This window comes from Haliotis rubra, unplaced genomic scaffold (assembly GCF_003918875.1).
Source record: "Haliotis rubra isolate DU_JTF1 unplaced genomic scaffold, ASM391887v1 Scf315, whole genome shotgun sequence".
Lineage (NCBI taxonomy): Eukaryota > Metazoa > Mollusca > Gastropoda > Lepetellida > Haliotidae > Haliotis > Haliotis rubra.
This window is the reverse complement of record NW_025766986.1, coordinates 1,164,945-1,183,167: the sequence shown is the minus strand read 5'-3', so window position 1 is coordinate 1,183,167 and position 18,223 is coordinate 1,164,945. Positions and strand designations below refer to the sequence as shown.

The 18,223-nt window shown below is 48.3% G+C and overlaps 1 protein-coding gene and 1 long non-coding RNA gene across 2 annotated transcripts in view; one reads left to right on the top strand and one right to left on the bottom strand.

Moving 5' to 3' along the window:
- LOC124283426 (protein wech-like) overlaps window positions 1-18,223 on the bottom strand; it is a 57,713-nt gene that overhangs the window by 19,270 nt on the left and 20,220 nt on the right. The gene's annotated exons all lie outside the window — the stretch shown is intronic.
- Window positions 2,550-3,716, top strand: LOC124283428. The gene is made up of 3 exons (XR_006900341.1): window positions 2,550-2,582; window positions 2,934-3,072; window positions 3,572-3,716. It is a non-coding gene; the product is annotated as an uncharacterized LOC124283428 (long non-coding RNA).

The following is an 18,223-nucleotide window of genomic DNA, read 5'->3' as shown; positions in this document are numbered from 1 at the left end:
GAGATAGCGGAAGGAAAGTTTGATGTCAGTAGGCTGTCTTAGTAGGGTATCCTGTCGTTCAGCATTGAGGGGATATTGCAAGGACAGCTTGGTGTCAGTAGGCTGTGTCTTAGTAGGGCATCATGTTGTTCAGTATTGAGGTGATAGATCAAGGACAGCTTGGTGTCAGTTGGTTGTGTCTTAGTAGGATATCATGTTGTTCAGCATTGAGAGGAGAGAGCAAAGACAGCTTGGTGTTAGGAGGCTGTGTCTTAGTAGGGTATACTGTTGTTCAGCATTGAGGGGATAGCGCAAGGAAAGTTTGATGTCAGTAGGCTGTCTTAGTAGGGTATGCTGTTGTTCACCATGGAGGGGATAGAGCAAGAACAGCTTGGTGTCAGAAGGCTCCGTCTTAGTAGGGCATCATGTTGTTCAGCATTGAGGGATAGAGCAAGGACAGCTTGGTGCCAGTCGGTTGTGTCTTAGTAGGGTATCCTGTTGTTCAGCATTGAGGGGATAGAGCAAGGACAGCTTGGTGTCAGTAGGCTGTGTCTTAGTATGGTATCCTGTTGTTCAGCATTGAGGGGATAGCGCAAGGACAGCTTGGTGTCAGTAGGCGGTGTGTTAGTAGGGTATCCTGCTGTCCAGCATTGAGGGGATAGAGCAAGGGCAGCTTGGTGTCAGTTGGCTGTGTCTTAGTAGGGTATCCTGTTGTTAAGCATTGAGGGGATAGAGCAAGGACAGCTTGGTGTTAGTAGGCTGTGCCTTAGTAGGGTATTCTGTTGTTCAGCATTGAGGGGATAGAGCAAGGACATCTTGGTGTCAGTAGGATGTGTCTTAGTAGGGTATCCTGTTGTTCAGCATTGAGGGGATAGATCAAGGACAGCTTGGTGTCAGTAGGCTGTGTCTTAGTAGGGTATCCTGTTGTTCAGCATTGAGAGGATAGAGCAAGGATAGCTTGGTGTCAGTAGGCTGTGTCTTAGTAGGGTATCCTGTTGTTCAGCATTGAGGGGATAGAGCAAGGACAGCTTGGTGTCAGTAGGCTGTGTCTTAGTAGGGCATCATGTTGTTCAGCATTGAGGTGATAGAGCAAGGACAGCTTGGTGTCAGTTGGTTGTGTCTTAGTAGGGTATCATGATGTTCAGCATTGAGAGGAGAGAGCAAAGACAGCTTGGTGTCAGTAGGCTGTGTCTCAGTAGGGCATACTGTTGTTCACCATGGAGGGGATAGAGCAAGAACAGCTTGGTGTCAGAAGGCTCCGTCTTAGTAGGGCATCATGTTGTTCAGCATCGAGGGGATAGAGCAAGGACAGCTTGGTGCCAGTCGGTTGTGTCTTAGTAGGGTATCCTGTTGTTCAGCATTGAGGGGATAGAGCAAGGACAGCTTGGTGTCAGTAGGCTGTGTCTTAGTAGGGCATCATGTTGTTCAGTATTGAGGTGATAGATCAAGGACAGCTTGGTGTCAGTTGGTTGTGTCTTAGTAGGATATCATGTTGTTCAGCATTGAGAGGATAGAGCAAGGACAGCTTGGTGTCAGAAGGCTGTGTCTTAGTAGGGTATCCTTTTGTTCAGCATTGAGGGGATAGAGCAAGGACAGCTTGGTGTCAGTAGGCTGTGCCTTAGTAGGGTGTCCTGTTGTTCAGCATTGAGGGGATAGAGCAAGGATAGGTTGGTGTCAGTAGACTGTGTCTTAGTAGGGCATCATGTTGTTCAGCATTGAGGGGATAGAGCAAGGACAGCTTGCTGTCAGTAGGCTGTGTCTTAGTAGGGTATCATGTTGTTCAGCATTGAAGCGATAGAGCAAGGGCAGCTTGGTGCCAGTCGGTTGTGTCTTAGTAGGGTATCCTGTTGTTCAGCATTGAGGGGATGGAGCAAGGACAGCTTGTAGTCAGTAGGCTGTGTCTTAGTACGGTATCCTGTTGTTCAGCATTGAGGGGATAGCGCAAGGACAGTTTGATGTCAGTAGGCTGTCTTAGTAGGGTATCCTGTTGTTCAGCATTGAGGGGATAGAGCAAGGACACCTTGGTGCCAGTCGGTTGCGTCTTCGTAGGGTATGCTGTTGTTCAGCATTGAGGGGATAGATCAAGGACAGCTTGGTGTCAGTAGGCTGTGTCTTCGTCACGAATCCTGTTATTCAGCATTGAGGGGATAGCGTAAGGACAGTTTGATGTCAGTAGGCTGTCTTAGTAGGGTATCCTGTTGTTCAGCATTGAGGGGATAGAGCAAGGACAGCTTGCTGTCAGTAGGCTGTGTCTTAGTAGGGCATCATGTTGTTCAGCATTGAGGTGATAGAGCAAGGACAGCTTGGTGTCAGTTGGTTGTGTCTTAGTAGGGTATCATGATGTTCAGCATTGAGAGGAGAGAGCAAAGACAGCTTGGTGTCAGTAGGCAGTGTTTTAGTAGGGTATACTGTTGTTCACCATGGAGGGGATAGAGCAAGAACAGCTTGGTGTCAGAAGGCTCCGTCTTAGTAGGGCATCATGTTGTTCAGCATCGAGGGGATAGAGCAAGGACAGCTTGGTGGCAGTCGGTTGTGTCTTAGTAGGGTATCCTGTTGTTCAGCATTGAGGGGATAGAGCAAGGACAGCTTGGTGTCAGTAGGCTGTGTCTTAGTACGGTATCCTGTTGTTCAGCATTGAGGGGATAGCGCAAGGAAAGTTTGATGTCAGTAGGCTGTCTTAGTAGGGTATCCTGTCGTTCAGCATTGAGGGGATATTGCAAGGACAGCTTGGTGTCAGTAGGCTGTGTCTTAGTAGGGCATCATGTTGTTCAGTATTGAGGTGATAGATCAAGGACAGCTTGGTGTCAGTTGGTTGTGTCTTAGTAGGATATCATGTTGTTCAGCATTGAGAGGAGAGAGCAAAGACAGCTTGGTGTTAGTAGGCTGTGTCTTAGTAGGGTATACTGTTGTTCAGCATTGAGGGGATAGCGCAAGGAAAGTTTGATGTCAGTAAGCTGTCTTAGTAGGGTATCCTGTCGTTCAGCATTGAGGTGATAGATCAAGGACAGCTTGGTGTCAGTAGGCTGTGTCTTAGTAGGGTATACTGTTGTTCACCATGGAGGGGATAGAGCAAGAACAGCTTGGTGTCAGAAGGTCTCCGTCTTAGTAGGGCATCATGTTGTTCAGCATCGAGGGGATAGAACAAGGACAGCTTGGTGCCAGTCGGTTGTGTCTTAGTAGGGTATCCTGTTGTTCAGCATTGAGGGATAGAGCAAGGACAGCTTCGCGTGTCAGTAGGCGGTGTCTTAGCAGGATATCCTGTTGTTCAGCATTGAGGGGATAGAGCAAGGACAGCTTGGTGTCAGTAGGCGGTGTGTTAGTAGGGGTATCCTGCTGTCCAGCATTGAGGGATAGAGCAAGGGCAGCTTGGTGTCAGTTGGCTGTGTCTTAGTAGGGTATCCTGTTGTTAAGCATTGAGAGGATAGAGCAAGGACAGCTTGGTGTTAGTAGGCTGTGCCTTAGTAGGGTATCCTGTTGTTCAGCATTGAGGGGATAGAGCAAGGACATCTTGGTGTCAGTAGGATGTGTCTTAGTAGGGTATCCTGTTGTTCAGCATTGAGGGGATAGAGCAAGGACAGCTTGGTGTCAGTAGGCTGTGTCTTAGTAGGGTATCCTGTTGTTCAGCATTGAGAGGATAGAGCAAGGACAGCTTGGTGTCAGTAGGCTGTGTCTTAGTAGGGTATCCTGTTGTTCAGCATTGAGGGGATAGAGCAAGGACAGCTTGGTGTCAGTAGGCTGTGTCTTAGTAGGGTGTCCTGTTCTTCAGCATTGAGGGGATAGAGCAAGGATAGGTTGGTGTCAGTAGACTGTGTCTTAGTAGGGCATCATGTTGTTCAGCATTGAGGGGACAGAGCAAGGACAGCTTGGTGTCAGTAGGCTCTGTCTTAGTAGGGTATACTGTTGTTCAGCATTGAGGGATAGAGCAAGGACAGCTTAAAATGTCAGTAGGCTGTGTCTTAGCAGGATATCCTGTTGTTCAGGATTGAGGGATAGAGCAAGGACAGCTTGGTGTCAGTAGGCTGTGTCTTCGTACGGAATCCTGTTATTCAGCATTGAGGGGATAGCGTAAGGACAGATTGATATAAGTAGGCTGTCTTAGTAGGGTATCCTGTTGTTCAGCATTGAGGGGATAGAGCAAGGACAGCTTGGTGTCAGTAGGCTGTGTCTTAGTAGGGTATCATGTTGTTCAGCATTGAGGTGATAGAGCAAGGACAGCTTGGTGTCAGTTGGTTGTGTCTTAGTAGGGTATCATGATGTTCAGCATTGAGAGGAGAGAGCAAAGACAGCTTGGTGTCAGTAGGCTGTGTCTTAGTAGGGCATACTGTTGTTCACCATGGAGGGGATAGAGCAAGAACAGCTTGGTGTCAGAAGGCTCCGTCTTAGTAGGGCATCATGTTGTTCATCATCGAGGGGATAGAGCAAGGACAGCTTGGTGCCAGTCGGTTGTGTCTTAGTAGGGTATCCTGTTGTTCAGCATTGAGGGGATAGAGCAAGGACAGCTTGGTGTCAGTAGGCTGTGTCTTAGTACGGTATCCTGTTGTTCAGCATTGAGGAGATAGCGGAAGGAAAGTTTGATGTCAGTAGGCTGTCTTAGTAGGGTATCCTGTCGTTCAGCATTGAGGGGATATTGCAAGGACAGCTTGGTGTCAGTAGGCTGTGTCTTAGTAGGGCATCATGTTGTTCAGTATTGAGGTGATAGATCAAGGACAGCTTGGTGTCAGTTGGTTGTGTCTTAGTAGGATATCATGTTGTTCAGCATTGAGAGGAGAGAGCAAAGACAGCTTGGTGTTAGGAGGCTGTGTCTTAGTAGGGTATACTGTTGTTCAGCATTGAGGGGATAGCGCAAGGAAAGTTTGATGTCAGTAGGCTGTCTTAGTAGGGTATGCTGTTGTTCACCATGGAGGGGATAGAGCAAGAACAGCTTGGTGTCAGAAGGCTCCGTCTTAGTAGGGCATCATGTTGTTCAGCATTGAGGGGATAGAGCAAGGACAGCTTGGTGCCAGTCGGTTGTGTCTTAGTAGGGTATCCTGTTGTTCAGCATTGAGGGGATAGAGCAAGGACAGCTTGGTGTCAGTAGGCTGTGTCTTAGTATGGTATCCTGTTGTTCAGCATTGAGGGGATAGCGCAAGGACAGCTTGGTGTCAGTAGGCGGTGTGTTAGTAGGGTATCCTGCTGTCCAGCATTGAGGGGATAGAGCAAGGGCAGCTTGGTGTCAGTTGGCTGTGTCTTAGTAGGGTATCCTGTTGTTAAGCATTGAGGGGATAGAGCAAGGACAGCTTGGTGTTAGTAGGCTGTGCCTTAGTAGGGTATTCTGTTGTTCAGCATTGAGGGGATAGAGCAAGGACATCTTGGTGTCAGTAGGATGTGTCTTAGTAGGGTATCCTGTTGTTCAGCATTGAGGGGATAGATCAAGGACAGCTTGGTGTCAGTAGGCTGTGTCTTAGTAGGGTATCCTGTTGTTCAGCATTGAGAGGATAGAGCAAGGATAGCTTGGTGTCAGTAGGCTGTGTCTTAGTAGGGTATCCTGTTGTTCAGCATTGAGGGGATAGAGCAAGGACAGCTTGGTGTCAGTAGGCTGTGTCTTAGTAGGGCATCATGTTGTTCAGCATTGAGGTGATAGAGCAAGGACAGCTTGGTGTCAGTTGGTTGTGTCTTAGTAAGGTATCATGATGTTCAGCATTGAGAGGAGAGAGCAAAGACAGCTTGGTGTCAGTAGGCTGTGTCTCAGTAGGGCATACTGTTGTTCACCATGGAGGGGATAGAGCAAGAACAGCTTGGTGTCAGAAGGCTCCGTCTTAGTAGGGCATCATGTTGTTCAGCATCGAGGGGATAGAGCAAGGACAGCTTGGTGCCAGTCGGTTGTGTCTTAGTAGGGTATCCTGTTGTTCAGCATTCAGGGGATAGAGCAAGGACAGCTTGGTGTCAGTAGGCTGTGTCTTAGTAGGGCATCATGTTGTTCAGTATTGAGGTGATAGATCAAGGACAGCTTGGTATCAGTTGGTTGTGTCTTAGTAGGATATCATGTTGTTCAGCATTGAGAGGAGAGAGCAAAGACAGCTTGGTGTCAGTAGGCTGTGTCTTAGTTGGGTATACTGTTGTTCAGCATTGAGGGGATAGCGCAAGGAAAGTTTGATGTCAGTAGGCTGTCTTAGTAGGGTATCCTGTCGTTCAGAATTGAGGTGATAGATCAAGGACAGCTTGGTGTCAGTAGGCTGTGTCTTAGTAGGGTATACTGTTGTTCACCATGGAGGGGATAGAGCAAGAACAGCTTGGTGTCAGAAGGCTCCGTCTTAGTAGGGCATCATGTTGTTCAGCATTGAGGGGATAGAGCAAGGACAGCTTGGTGCCAGTCGGTTGTGTCTTAGTAGGGTATCCTGTTGTTCAGCATTGAGGGGATAGAGCAAGGACAGCTTGGTGTCAGTAGGCTGTGTCTTAGTACGGTATCCTGTTGTTCAGCATTGAGGGGATAGCGCAAGGAAAGTTTGATGTCAGTAGGCTGTCTTAGTAGGGTATCCTGTTGTTCAGCATTGAGGGGATAGAGCAAGGACAGCTTGGTGTCAGTAGGCTGTGTCTTAGTAGGGTATACTGTTGTTCACCATGGAGGGGATAGAGCAAGAACAGCTTGGTGTCAGAAGGCTCCGTCTTAGTAGGGCATCATGTTGTTCAGCATTGAGGGGATAGAGCAAGGACAGCTTGGTGCCAGTCGGTTGTATCTTAGTAGGGTATCCTGTTGTTCAGCATTGAGGGGATAGAGCAAGGACAGCTTGGTGTCAGTAGGCTGTGTCTTAGTACGGTATCCTGTTGTTCAGCATTGAGGGGATAGCGCAAGGAAACCTTGGTGTCAGTAGGCCTTGTGTTAGTAGGGTATCCTGTTGTTCACCATTGAGGGGATAGAGCAAGGAAACCTTGGTGTCAGTAGGCCTTGTGTTAGTAGGGTATCCTGTTGTTCAGCATTGAGGGGATAGAGCAAGGACAGCTTGGTGCAAGTCGGTTGTGTCTTAGTAGGGTATCGTGTTGTTCACCATTGACGGGAAAGAGCAAGAACAGCTTGGTGTCAGTAGACCTTGTCTCAGTAGGGTGTCCTGTTATTCAGCATTGAGGGGATAGAGCAAGGCCAGCTTGGTGTCAGTAGGCTTTGTCTTAGTAGGGCATCATGTTGTTCAGCATTGAGGGGATAGAGCAAGGGCAGCTTGGTGTCAGTAGGCTGTGTCTTAGTAGGGTTTCCTGTTGTTCAGCATTGAGGGGATAGATCAAGGACAGCTTGGTGTTAGTAAGCTGTGTCTTAGCAGGATATCCTGTTGTTCAGCATTGAGGGGATAGAGCAAGGACAGTTTGGTGTCAGTAGGCTGTGTATTAGTAGAGTATACTGTTGTTCAGCATTGAGGGGATAGAGGAAGGACAGCTTGGTGTCAGTAGGCTGTGTCTTAGTAGGGTATCATGTTGTTCACCATTGAGGGGATAGAGCAACGACAGCTTGGTGTCAGTAGGCTGTGTCTTAGTAGGGTATCATGTTGTTCAGCATTGAGGGGATAGAGCAAGGACAGCTTGGTGTCAGTTGGTTGTGTCTTAGTAGGGCATCATGTTGTACAGCATTCAGGGGATAGAGCAAGGACAGCTTGGTGTCAGTTGGTTGTGTCTTAGTAGGGCATCATGTTGTTCTGTATTGAGGGGATAGAGCAACGACAGCTTGGTGTCAGTAGGCTGTGTCTTAGTAGGGCATCCTGTTGTTCAGCATTGAGGGGACAGAGCAAGGACAACTTGGTGTCAGTAGGCCGTGTGTTAGTAGGGCGTCATGTTGTTCAGCATTGAGGGGATAGAGCAACGACAGCTTGGTGTCAGTTGGTTCTGTCTAAGTAAGGTATCATGTTGTTCAGCATTGAGGGGATAGAGCAAGGACAGTTTGGTGCCAGTAGGCTGTGTCTTAGTAGGGTATCCTGTTGTTCAGCATGGAGGGGATGGAACAAGGGCAGCTTGGTGTCAGTCGGCTGTGTCTTTGTAGGGTATCCTGTTGTTCAGCATTGAGGGGATAGAGCAAGGACGGTTTGGTGCCAGTAGGTTGTGTCTTCATAGGGTATCATGTTGTTCACCATTGAGGGGATAGAGCAAGGACAGCATGGTGTAAGTTGGTTGTGTCTTAGTAGGGCATCATGTTGTACAGCATTCAGGGGATAGAGCAAGGACAGCTTGGTGTCAGTTGGTTGTGTCTTAGTAGGGCATCATGTTGTTCAGCATTGAGGTGATAGGTCAAGGACAGCTTGGTGTCAGTTGGTTGTGTCTTAGTAGGGTATCATGTTGTTCAGCATTGAGAGGAGAGAGCAAAGACAGCTTGGTGTCAGTAGGCGGTGTCTTAGTAGGGTATACTGTTGTTCAGCATTGAGGGGATAGCGCAAGGAAAGTTTGATGTCAGTAGGCTGTCTTAGTAGGGTATCCTGTCGTTCAGCATTGAGGTGATAGAGCAAGGACAGCTTGGTGTCAGTAGGCTGTGTCTTAGTAGGGTATACTGTTGTTCACCATGGAGGGGATAGAGCAAGAACAGCTTGGTGTCAGAAGGCTCCGTCTTAGTAGGGCATCATGTTGTTCAGCATTGAGGGGATAGAGCAAGGACAGCTTGGTGCCAGTCGGTTGTGTCTTAGTAGGGTATCCTGTTGTTCAGCATTGAGGGGATAGAGCAAGGACAGCTTGGTGTCAGTAGGCTGTGTCTTAGTACGGTATCCTGTTGTTCAGCATTGAGGGGATAGCGCAAGGAAACCTTGGTGTCAGTAGGCCTTGTGTTAGTAGGGTATCCTGTTGTTCACCATTGAGGGGATAGAGCAAGGAAACCTTGGTGTCAGTAGGCCTTGTGTTAGTAGGGTATACTGTTGTTCAGCATTGAGGGGATAGAGCAAGGACAGCTTGGTGCAAGTCGGTTGTGTCTTAGTAGGGTATCCTGTTGTTCACCATTGACGGGAAAGAGCAAGAACAGCTTGGTGTCAGTAGACCTTGTCTCAGTAGGGTGTCCTGTTATTCAGCATTCAGGGGATAGAGCAAGGCCAGCTTGGTGTCAGTAGGCTTTGTCTTAGTAGGGCATCATGTTGTTCAGCATTGAGGGGATAGAGCAAGGGCAGTTGGTGTCAGTAGGCTGTGTCTTAGTAGGGTTTCCTGTTGTTCAGCATTGAGGGGATAGATCAAGGACAGCTTGGTGTTAGTAAGCTGTGTCTTAGCAGGATATCCTGTTGTTCAGCATTGAGGGGATAGAGCAAGGACAGTTTGGTGTCAGTAGGCTGTGTATTAGTAGAGTATACTGTTGTTCAGCATTGAGGGGATAGAGGAAGGACAGCTTGGTGTCAGTAGGCTGTGTCTTAGTAGGGTATCATGTTGTTCACCATTGAGGGGATAGAGCAACGACAGCTTGGTGTCAGTAGGCTGTGTCTTAGTAGGGTATCATGTTGTTCAGCATTGAGGGGATAGAGCAAGGACAGCTTGGTGTCAGTTGGTTGTGTCTTAGTAGGGCATCATGTTGTACAGCATTCAGGGGATAGAGCAAGGACAGCTTGGTGTCAGTTGGTTGTGTCTTAGTAGCGCATCATGTTGTTCTGTATTGAGGGGATAGAGCAACGACAGCTTGGTGTCAGTAGGCTGTGTCTTAGTAGGGCATCCTGTTGTTCAGCATTGAGGGGACAGAGCAAGGACAACTTGGTGTCAGTAGGCCGTGTGTTAGTAGGGCGTCATGTTGTTCAGCATTGAGGGGATAGAGCAACGACAGCTTGGTGTCAGTTGGTTCTGTCTAAGTAAGGTATCATGTTGTTCAGCATTGAGGGGATAGAGCAAGGACAGTTTGGTGCCAGTAGGCTGTGTCTTAGTAGGGTATCCTGTTGTTCAGCATGGAGGGGATGGAACAAGGGCAGCTTGGTGTCAGTCGGCTGTGTCTTAGTAGGGTATCCTGTTGTTCAGCATTGAGGGGATAGAGCAAGGACAGCTTGGTGCCAGTAGGTTGTGTCTTAGTAGGGTATCATGTTGTTCAGCATTGAGGGGATAGAGCAAGGACAGCTTGGTGTCAGTTGGTTGTGTCTTAGTAGGGCATCATGTTGTACAGCATTCAGGGGATAGAGCAAGGACAGCTTGGTGTCAGTTGGTTGTGTCTTAGTAGGGCATCATGTTGTTCAGCATTGAGGTGATAGGTCAAGGACAGCTTGGTGTCAGTTGGTTGTGTCATAGTAGGGTATCATGTTGTTCAGCATTGAGAGGAGAGAGCAAGGACAGCTTGGTGCAAGTCGGTTGTGTCTTAGTAGGGTATCCTGTTGTTCAGCATTGACGGGATAGAGCAAGAACAGCTTGGTGTCAGTAGACCTTGTCTCAGTAGGGTGTCCTGTTATTCAGCATTGAGGGGATAGAGCAAGGCCAGCTTGGTGTCAGTAGGCTTTGTCTTAGTAGGGCATCATGCTGTTCAGCATTGAGGGGATAGAGCAAGGGCAGCTTGGTGTCAGTAGGCTGTGTCTTAGTAGGGTTTCCTGTTGTTCAGCATTGAGGGGATAGATCAAGGACAGCTTGGTGTCAATAAGCTGTGTCTTAGCAGGATATCCTGTTGTTCAGCATTGAGGGGATAGAGCAAGGACAGTTTGGTGCCAGTAGGCTGTGTCTTAGTAGGGTATCCTGTTGTTCAGCATGGAGGGGATGGAACAAGGGCAGCTTGGTGTCAGTCGGCTGTGTCTTTGTAGGGTATCCTGTTGTTCAGCATTGAGGGGATAGAGCAAGGACGGTTTGGTGCCAGTAGGTTGTGTCTTAGTAGGGTATCCTGTTGTTCAGCATTGAGGTGAGAGAGCAAGGACAGCTTGGTGTCAGTAGGCGGTGTGTTAGTAGGGTATCCTGTTGTTAAGCATTGAGGGGGTAGAGCAAGGACAGCTTGGTATCGGTAGGCTGTGTCTTAGTAGGGCATCACATTGTTCAGCATTGAGCGGAAAGAGCAAGGACACCTTGGTGTCAGTAGGCCGTGTGTTAGTATGGCATCATGTTGTTCAGCATTGAGGGGATAGAGCAAGGACAGCTTGGTGTCAGTTGGTTGTGTCTTAGTAAGGCACCATGTTGTTCAGCATTGAGGGGAAAGAGCAACGACAGCTTGGTGTCAGTAGGCTGTGTCTTAGTAGGGCATCCTGTTGTTCAGCATTGAGGGGATAGAGCAAGGACAGCTTGGCGTCAGTTGGTTGTGTCTTAGTAGGGTATCCTGTTGTTCACCATTGAGGGGATAGAGCAAGGAAACCTTGGTGTCAGTAGGCCTTGTGTTAGTAGGGTATCCTGTTGTTCAGCATTGAGGGGATAAAGCAAGAACAGCATGGTGTCAGTAGGCTTTGTGTTAGTAGGGTATCCTGTTGTTCACCATTGACGGGATAGAGCAAGAACAGCTTGGTGTCAGTAGACCTTGTCTCAGTAGGGTGTCCTGTTATTCAGCATAGAGGGGATAGAGCAAGGCCAGCTTGGTGTCAGTAGGCTTTGTCTTAGTAGGGCATCATGTTGTTCAGCATTGAGGGGATAGAGCAAGGGCAGCTTGGTGTCAGTAGGCTGTGTCTTAGTAGGGTTTCCTGTTGTTCAGCATTGAGGGGATAGATCAAGGACAGCTTGGTGTCAGTAAGCTGTGTCTCAGCAGGATATCCTGTTGTTCAGCATTGAGAGGATAGAGCAAGGACAGTTTGGTGCCAGTAGGCTGTGTCTTAGTAGGGTATCCTGTTGTTCAGCATGGAGGGGATAGAACAAGGGCAGCTTGGTGTCAGTCGGCTGTGTCTTAGTAGGGTATCCTGTTGTTCAGCATTGAGGGTATAGAGCAAGGACGGTTTGGTGCCAGTAGGCTGTGTCTTAGTAGGGTATCCATTTGTTTACCATTGAGGGGATAGAGCAAGGACAACTTGGTGTCAGTAGGCTGTGTCTTAGTGGAGTATACTGTTGTTCAGCATTGAGGGTAGAGAGGAAGGACAGCTTGGTGTCAGTAGGCTGTGTCTTAGTAGGGTATCCTGTTGTTCAGCATGGAGGGGACAGAGCAAGGACAACTTGGTGTCAGTAGGCTGTGTCTTAGTAGGGCATCATGTTGTTCAGTATTGAGGTGATAGATCAAGGACAGCTTGGTGTCAGTTGGTTGTGTCCTAGTAGGATATCATGTTGATCAGCATTGAGAGGAGAGAGCAAAGACAGCTTAGTGTCAGTAGGCTGTGTATTAGTAGGGTATCATGTTGTTCAGCATTGAGGGGATAGAGCAAGGACAGCTTGGTGCAAGTCGGTTGTGTCTTAGTAGGGTATCCTGTTGTTCAGCATTGACGGGATAGAGCAAGAACAGCTTGGTGTCAGTAGACCTTGTCTCAGTAGGGTGTCCTGTTATTCAGCATTGAGGGGATAGAGCAAGGCCAGCTTGGTGTCAGTAGGCTTTGTCTTAGTAGGGCATCATCTTGTGTCAGCATTGAGGGATAGAGCAAGGACAGCAGCTGTGTCTTAGGGATATCCTGTTGTTCAGTAGGTTGTGTCTTAGTAGGGTATTGTTGTTCAGGGAGGGGATGGAACAAGGGCAGCTGTTGTTCAGCATTGAGGGATAGAGAAGGACGGCCTAAGCCAGTAGGTTGTAGCGTCTAGTAGGGCATCCTGCTTGAGGGGAGAGAGCAAGCGACAGCTTGTCAGTATAGGCTGTGTCTTAGTAGGGCATCCTGTTGTTCAGCATTGAGGGATAGAACAAGCGACAGCTTGGTGTCAGTAGGCTGTGTCTTAGTAGGGCATCCTGTTGTTCAGCATTGAGGGATAGAGCAAGGACAGCTTGGTGTCAGTAGGCCTGTGTCTTAGTAGGGCATCATGTTGTTCAGCATTGAGGGATAGAGCAAGGACAGCTTGGTGTCAGTTGGTTGTGTCTTAGTAGGGCATCATGTTGTTCAGCATTGAGGGATAGAGCAAGGACAGCTTGGTGTCAGTAGATAAGCTGTGTGTCTTAGCAGGGCATCATCCTGTTGTTCAGCAGAGGAGGATAGAGCAAGGACAGCTTGGTGTCAGTAGGTTGTGTCTTAGTAGGGCATCCTGTTGTTCAGCCATTGATCCTGTTGGGATAGGGCATCCTGTTGTCTGGCATGGAGGGGACAGAGCAAGGACAACTTGAGCAAGGACAGCTTGGTGTCAGTAGGCCTTGTGTTAGTAGGGTATCCTGTTGTTCAGCATTGAGGGGACAGCTTGGTGTCATAGAGTTCAATTGAGGGATAGAGCAAGGACAGCTTGGTGTCAGTTGGTTGTGTCTTAGTAGGGTATCATGTTGTTCAGCATTGAGGGATAGAGCAAGGACAGCATGGTGTCAGTAGGCTGTGACTTAGCATTGAGGGCATCCTGTTGTTCAGCATTGAGGGGATAGAGCAACGACAGCTTGGTGTCAGTAGGCCCTTGTGTCTTAGTAGGGCATCCTGTTGTTCAGCAGTGGGGCATTGAGGGTGTCAGTAGGCTGTGTCTTATAGAGCAAGGATAGAGCAGGACTTGGTGTCAGTTGGTTGTGTCTTAGTAGGGTATCCTGTTGTTCAGCATTGAGGGGATTGAGCAAGGACAGCTTGGTATCAGTAGGCCTTGTCTTAGTAGGGTATCCTGTTGTTCAGCATTGAGGGGATAGAGCAAGGACAGCTTGGTGTCAGTTGGTTGTGCCTTAGTAGGGTATACTGTTGTTCAGCATTGAGGGGATAAAGCAAGGACAGCTTGGTGTAAGTAGGCTGTGTCTTAGTAGGGCATCATGTTGCTAAGCATTAAGGGGGTAGAGCAAGGACAGCTTGGTGTCAGTAGGCCGTGTCTTAGTAGGGCATCATGTTGTTCAGCATTGAGGGGATAGAGCAAGGACAGCATGGTGTAAGTTGGTTGTGTCTTAGTAGGGCATCATGTTGCACAGCATTGAGGGGATAGAGCAAGGACAGCTTGGTGTCAGTTGGTTGTGTCTTAGTAGGGCATCATGTTGTTCAGCATTGAGGGGATAGAGCAACGACAGCTTGGTGTCAGTAGGCTGTGTCTTAGTAGGGCATCCTGTTGTTCAGGATTGAGGGGATAGAGCAACGACAGCTTGGTGTCAGTAGGATGTGTCTTAGTAGGGCATCCTGTTGTTCAGCATTGAGGGGATAGAGCAAGGACAGCTTGGTGTCAGTTGGTTGTGTCTTAGTAGAGTATCCTGTTGTTCACCATTGAGGGGATAGAGCAAGGACAGCTTGGTGTCAGTAGGCCTTGTCTTAGTAGGGTATCCTGTTGTTCAGCATTGAGGGGATAGAGCAAGGACAGCTTGGTGTCAGTTGGTTGTGTCTTAGTAGGGTATACTGTTGTTCAGCATTGAGGGGATAAAGCAACGACAGCTTGGTGTAAGTAGGCTGTGTCTTAGTAGGGTATCATGTTGTTCAGCATTGAGGGGATAGAGCAAGGACAACTTGGTGTCAGTAGGCTGTGTCTTAGAAGGGTATCCTCTTGTTAAGCATTGAGGGGATAGAGCAAGGACAGCTTGGTGTCGGTAGGCTGTGTCTTAGTAGGGCATCACGTTGTTCAGCATTGAGGGGATAGAGCAAGGACAGCTTGGTGTCAGTTGGTTGTGTCTTAGTAGGGTATCCTGTTGTTCACCATTGAGGGGATAGAGCAATGTCGGCTTGGTGTCAGTAGGCTTTGTCTTAGTTGGGTATCCATTTGTTTAGCATTGAGGGGATAGAGCAAGGAGAACTTGGTGTCAGTAGGCTGTGTCTTAGTAGGGTATCCTGTTGTTCAGCATGGAGGGGACAGAGCAAGGACAGCTTGGTGTCATTAGGCCGTGTGTTAGTAGGGCATCATGCTGTTCAGCATTGAGGGGATAGAGCAAGGACAGCTTGGTGTCAGTTGGTTGTGTCTTAGTAGGGCATCATGTTGTTCAGCATTGAGGGGAAAGATCAACGACAGCTTGGTGTCAGTTGGCTGTGTCTTAGTAGGGTATCATGTTGTTCAGCATTGAGGGGATAGAGCAAGGACAGCTTGGTGTCAGTTGGTTGTGTCTTAGTAGGGTATCATGTTGTTCAGCATTGAGGGGATAAAGCAAGGACAGCTTGGTGTAAGTAGGCTGTGTCTTAGTAGGGCATCATGTTGCTAAGCTTTGAGGGTGTAGAGCAAGGACAACTTGGTGTCAGTAGGCCGTGTCTTAGTAGGGCATCATGTTGTTCAGCATTGAGGGGATAGAGCAAGGACAGCTTAGTGGCAGTAGGCTGTGTCTTAGTAGGGCATCGTGTTGTTCAGCATTGAGGGGATACAGCAAGGACAGCTTGGTTTCAGGTGGTTGTGTCTTAGTAGGGTATCCTGTTGTTCAGCATTGAGGGGATAGAGCAAGGACAGCTTGGTGTCAGTAGGCTGTGTCTTAGTAGGGTATACTGTTGTTCAGGATTGAGGGGATAGAGCAAGGACAGCTTGGTGTCAGTTGGTTGTGTCTTAGTAGGGTATCCTGTTGTTCACCATTGAGGGGATAGAGCAAGGTCGGCTTGGTGTCAGTAGGCTTTCTCTTAGTAGGGTATCCATTTGTTTAGCATTGTGGGGATAGAGGAAGGAGAACTTGGTGTCAGTAGGCTGTGTCTTAGTAGGGTATACTTTTGTTCAGCATTGAGGGGATAGAGCAAGGACAGCTTGGTGTCAGTAGGCTGTGTCTTAGTAGGGTTTCCTGTTGTTCAGCATGGAGGGGATAGAGCAAGGACAGCTTGGTGTCAGTTGGTTGTGTCTTAGTAGGGCATCCTGTTGTTCAGCATTGAGGGGGTAGAGCAAGGACAGCTTGGTGTCAGTAGGCTGTGTCTTAGTAGGATATCCTGTTGTTCAGCATTGAGGGGATAGAGCAAGGGCAGCTTGGTGTCAGTTGGCTGTGTCTTTGTAGGGTATCCTGTTGTTCAGCTAAATGCGATAGAGCAAGGACAGTTTGGTGTTAGTAGGCTGTGTCTATGTAGGGTATACAGTTGTTCAGCATTGAGGGGATAGAGCAAGGACAGCTTGGTGTAAGTAGGCCGTGTCTTAGTAGGGCATCATGTTGCTAAGCTTTGAGGGTGTAGAGCAAGGACAACTTGGTGTCAGTAGGCCGTGTCTTAGTAGGGCATCATGTTGTTCAGGATTGAGGGGATAGAGCAAGGACAGCTTAGTGGCAGTAGGCTGTGTCTTAGTAGGGCATCATGTTGTTCAGCATTGAGGGGATAGAGCAAGGACAGCTTGGTGTCAGGTGGTTGTGTCTTAGTAGGGTATCATGTTGTTCAGCATTGAGGGGATAGAGCAAGGACAACTTGGTGTCAGTAGGCTGTGTCTTAGTAGGGTATACTGTTGTTCAGGATTGAGGGGATAGAGCAAGGACAGCTTGGTGTCAGTTGGTTGTGTCTTAGTAGGCTATCCTGTTGTTCACCATTGAGGGGATAGAGCAAGGTCGGCTTGGTGTCAGTAGGCTTTCTCTTAGTAGGGTATCCATTTGTTTAGCATTGTGGGGATAGAGGAAGGAGAACTTGGTGTCAGTAGGCTGTCTGTTAGTAGGGCATCATGTTGTTCAGCATTGAGGGGATAGAGCAAGGACAGCTTGGTGTAAGTTGGTTGTGTCTTAGTAGGGCATCATGTTGTACATCATTGAGGTGATAGAGCAAGGACAGCTTGGTGTCAGTTGGTTGTGTCTTAGTAGGGCATCATGTTGTTCAGCATTGAGGGGGTAGAGCAACGACAGCTTGGTGTCAGTAGGCCGTGTCTTTAGTAGGGCATCCCGTTGTTCAGCATTGAGGGATAGAGCAAGGGCAGCTTGGTGTCAGTTGGCTGCAGTCTTTGTAGGGTATTATCCCGTTGTTCAGCATCCATGCGATAGAGCGCGACAGCTTGCGTTAGCAGGCCGTGTCTATGTAGGGCATACAGTTGTTCAGCATTGAGGGGATAGAGCAAGGACAGCTTGGTGTAAGTACGCTGTGTCTTAGTAGGGCAATCATGCCGCTGCTTTGAGGGTGCAGAGCAAGGACAACTTGGTGTCAGCACCGATGTCTTAGTAGGGCATCATGTTGTTCAGGATTGAGGATAGAGCAAGACAGCTTAGTGGCAGTAGGCTGTGTCTTAGTAGGAGCATCATGTTGTTCAGCATTGAGGGATAGAGCAAGGACAGCTTGGTGTCAGGTGGTTGTGTCTTAGTAGGGTATCATGTTGTTCAGCATTGAGGGATAGAGCAAGGACAACTTGGTGTCAGTAGAAATGTGTCTTAGTAGGGTATACTGTTGTTCAGATTGAGGGGATAGAGCAGACAGCTTGGTGTCAGTTGGTTGTGTCTTAGTAGGGTATCCTGTTGTTCACCATTGAGGGACAGAGCAAGGTCGGCTTCGGCGTCAGCAGGCTTTCAGTAGGGTATCCATTTGTTTAGCATTGTGGGGATAGAGGAAGGAGAACTTGGGTGTCAGTAGGCTGTCTGTCAGCAGGTGCATCATGTTGTTCAGCATTGAGGATAGAGCAAGTGACAGCTTGGCGTAAAGTTGGTTGTGTCTTAGTAGGGCATCATGTTGTACATCATTGAGGTGATAGAGCAAGGACAGCTTGGTGTCAGTTGGTTGTGTCTTAGTAGGGCATCATGTTGTTCAGCATTGAGGGGTAGAAACAGCGACAGCTGTGCAGTAGGCTGTGTCTCTTAGTAGGGTATCCTGTTGTTCAGCATTGAGGGATAGAGCAAGGGGCAGCTTGGCGTCAGTTGGCTGTGTCTTTGTAGGGTATCCTGTTGTTCAGCATTCATGCGATAGAGCAAGGACAGTTTGGTGTTAGTAGGCTGTGTCTATGTAGGGTATACAGTTGTTCAGCATTGAGGGGATAGAGCAAGGACAGCTTGGTGTCAGTAGGCTGTGTCTTAGTAGGGCATCATGTTCTTCAGCATTGAGGGGATAGAGCAGGGACAGCTTGGTGTCATTAGGCTGTGTCTTAGTGGGGTATCCTGTTGTTCAGCACTGAAGGGATAGAGCAAGGACAGCTTAGTGTCAGTAGGCCTTGTCTTAGCAGGATATCCTGTTGTTCAGCATTGAGGGAGATAGAGAGGCGACAGCTTGGTGTCAGTAGGCGGTGTTCTTAGCAGGGTATCCTGTTGTTAAAGCATTGAGGGGATAGAGGAAGGACAGCCTTTTGTCAGTAGGCTGTGTCTTAGTAGGGTATCATGTTGTTCAGCATTGAGTGATAGAGCAATAGGACAGCTTGGTGTCAGTATGCTGTGTCTTAGTAGGGTATCATGTTGTTCAGCATTGAGGGGATAGAGCAACAGCTTGGACAGCTTGGTGTCATATTGGCTGTGTCT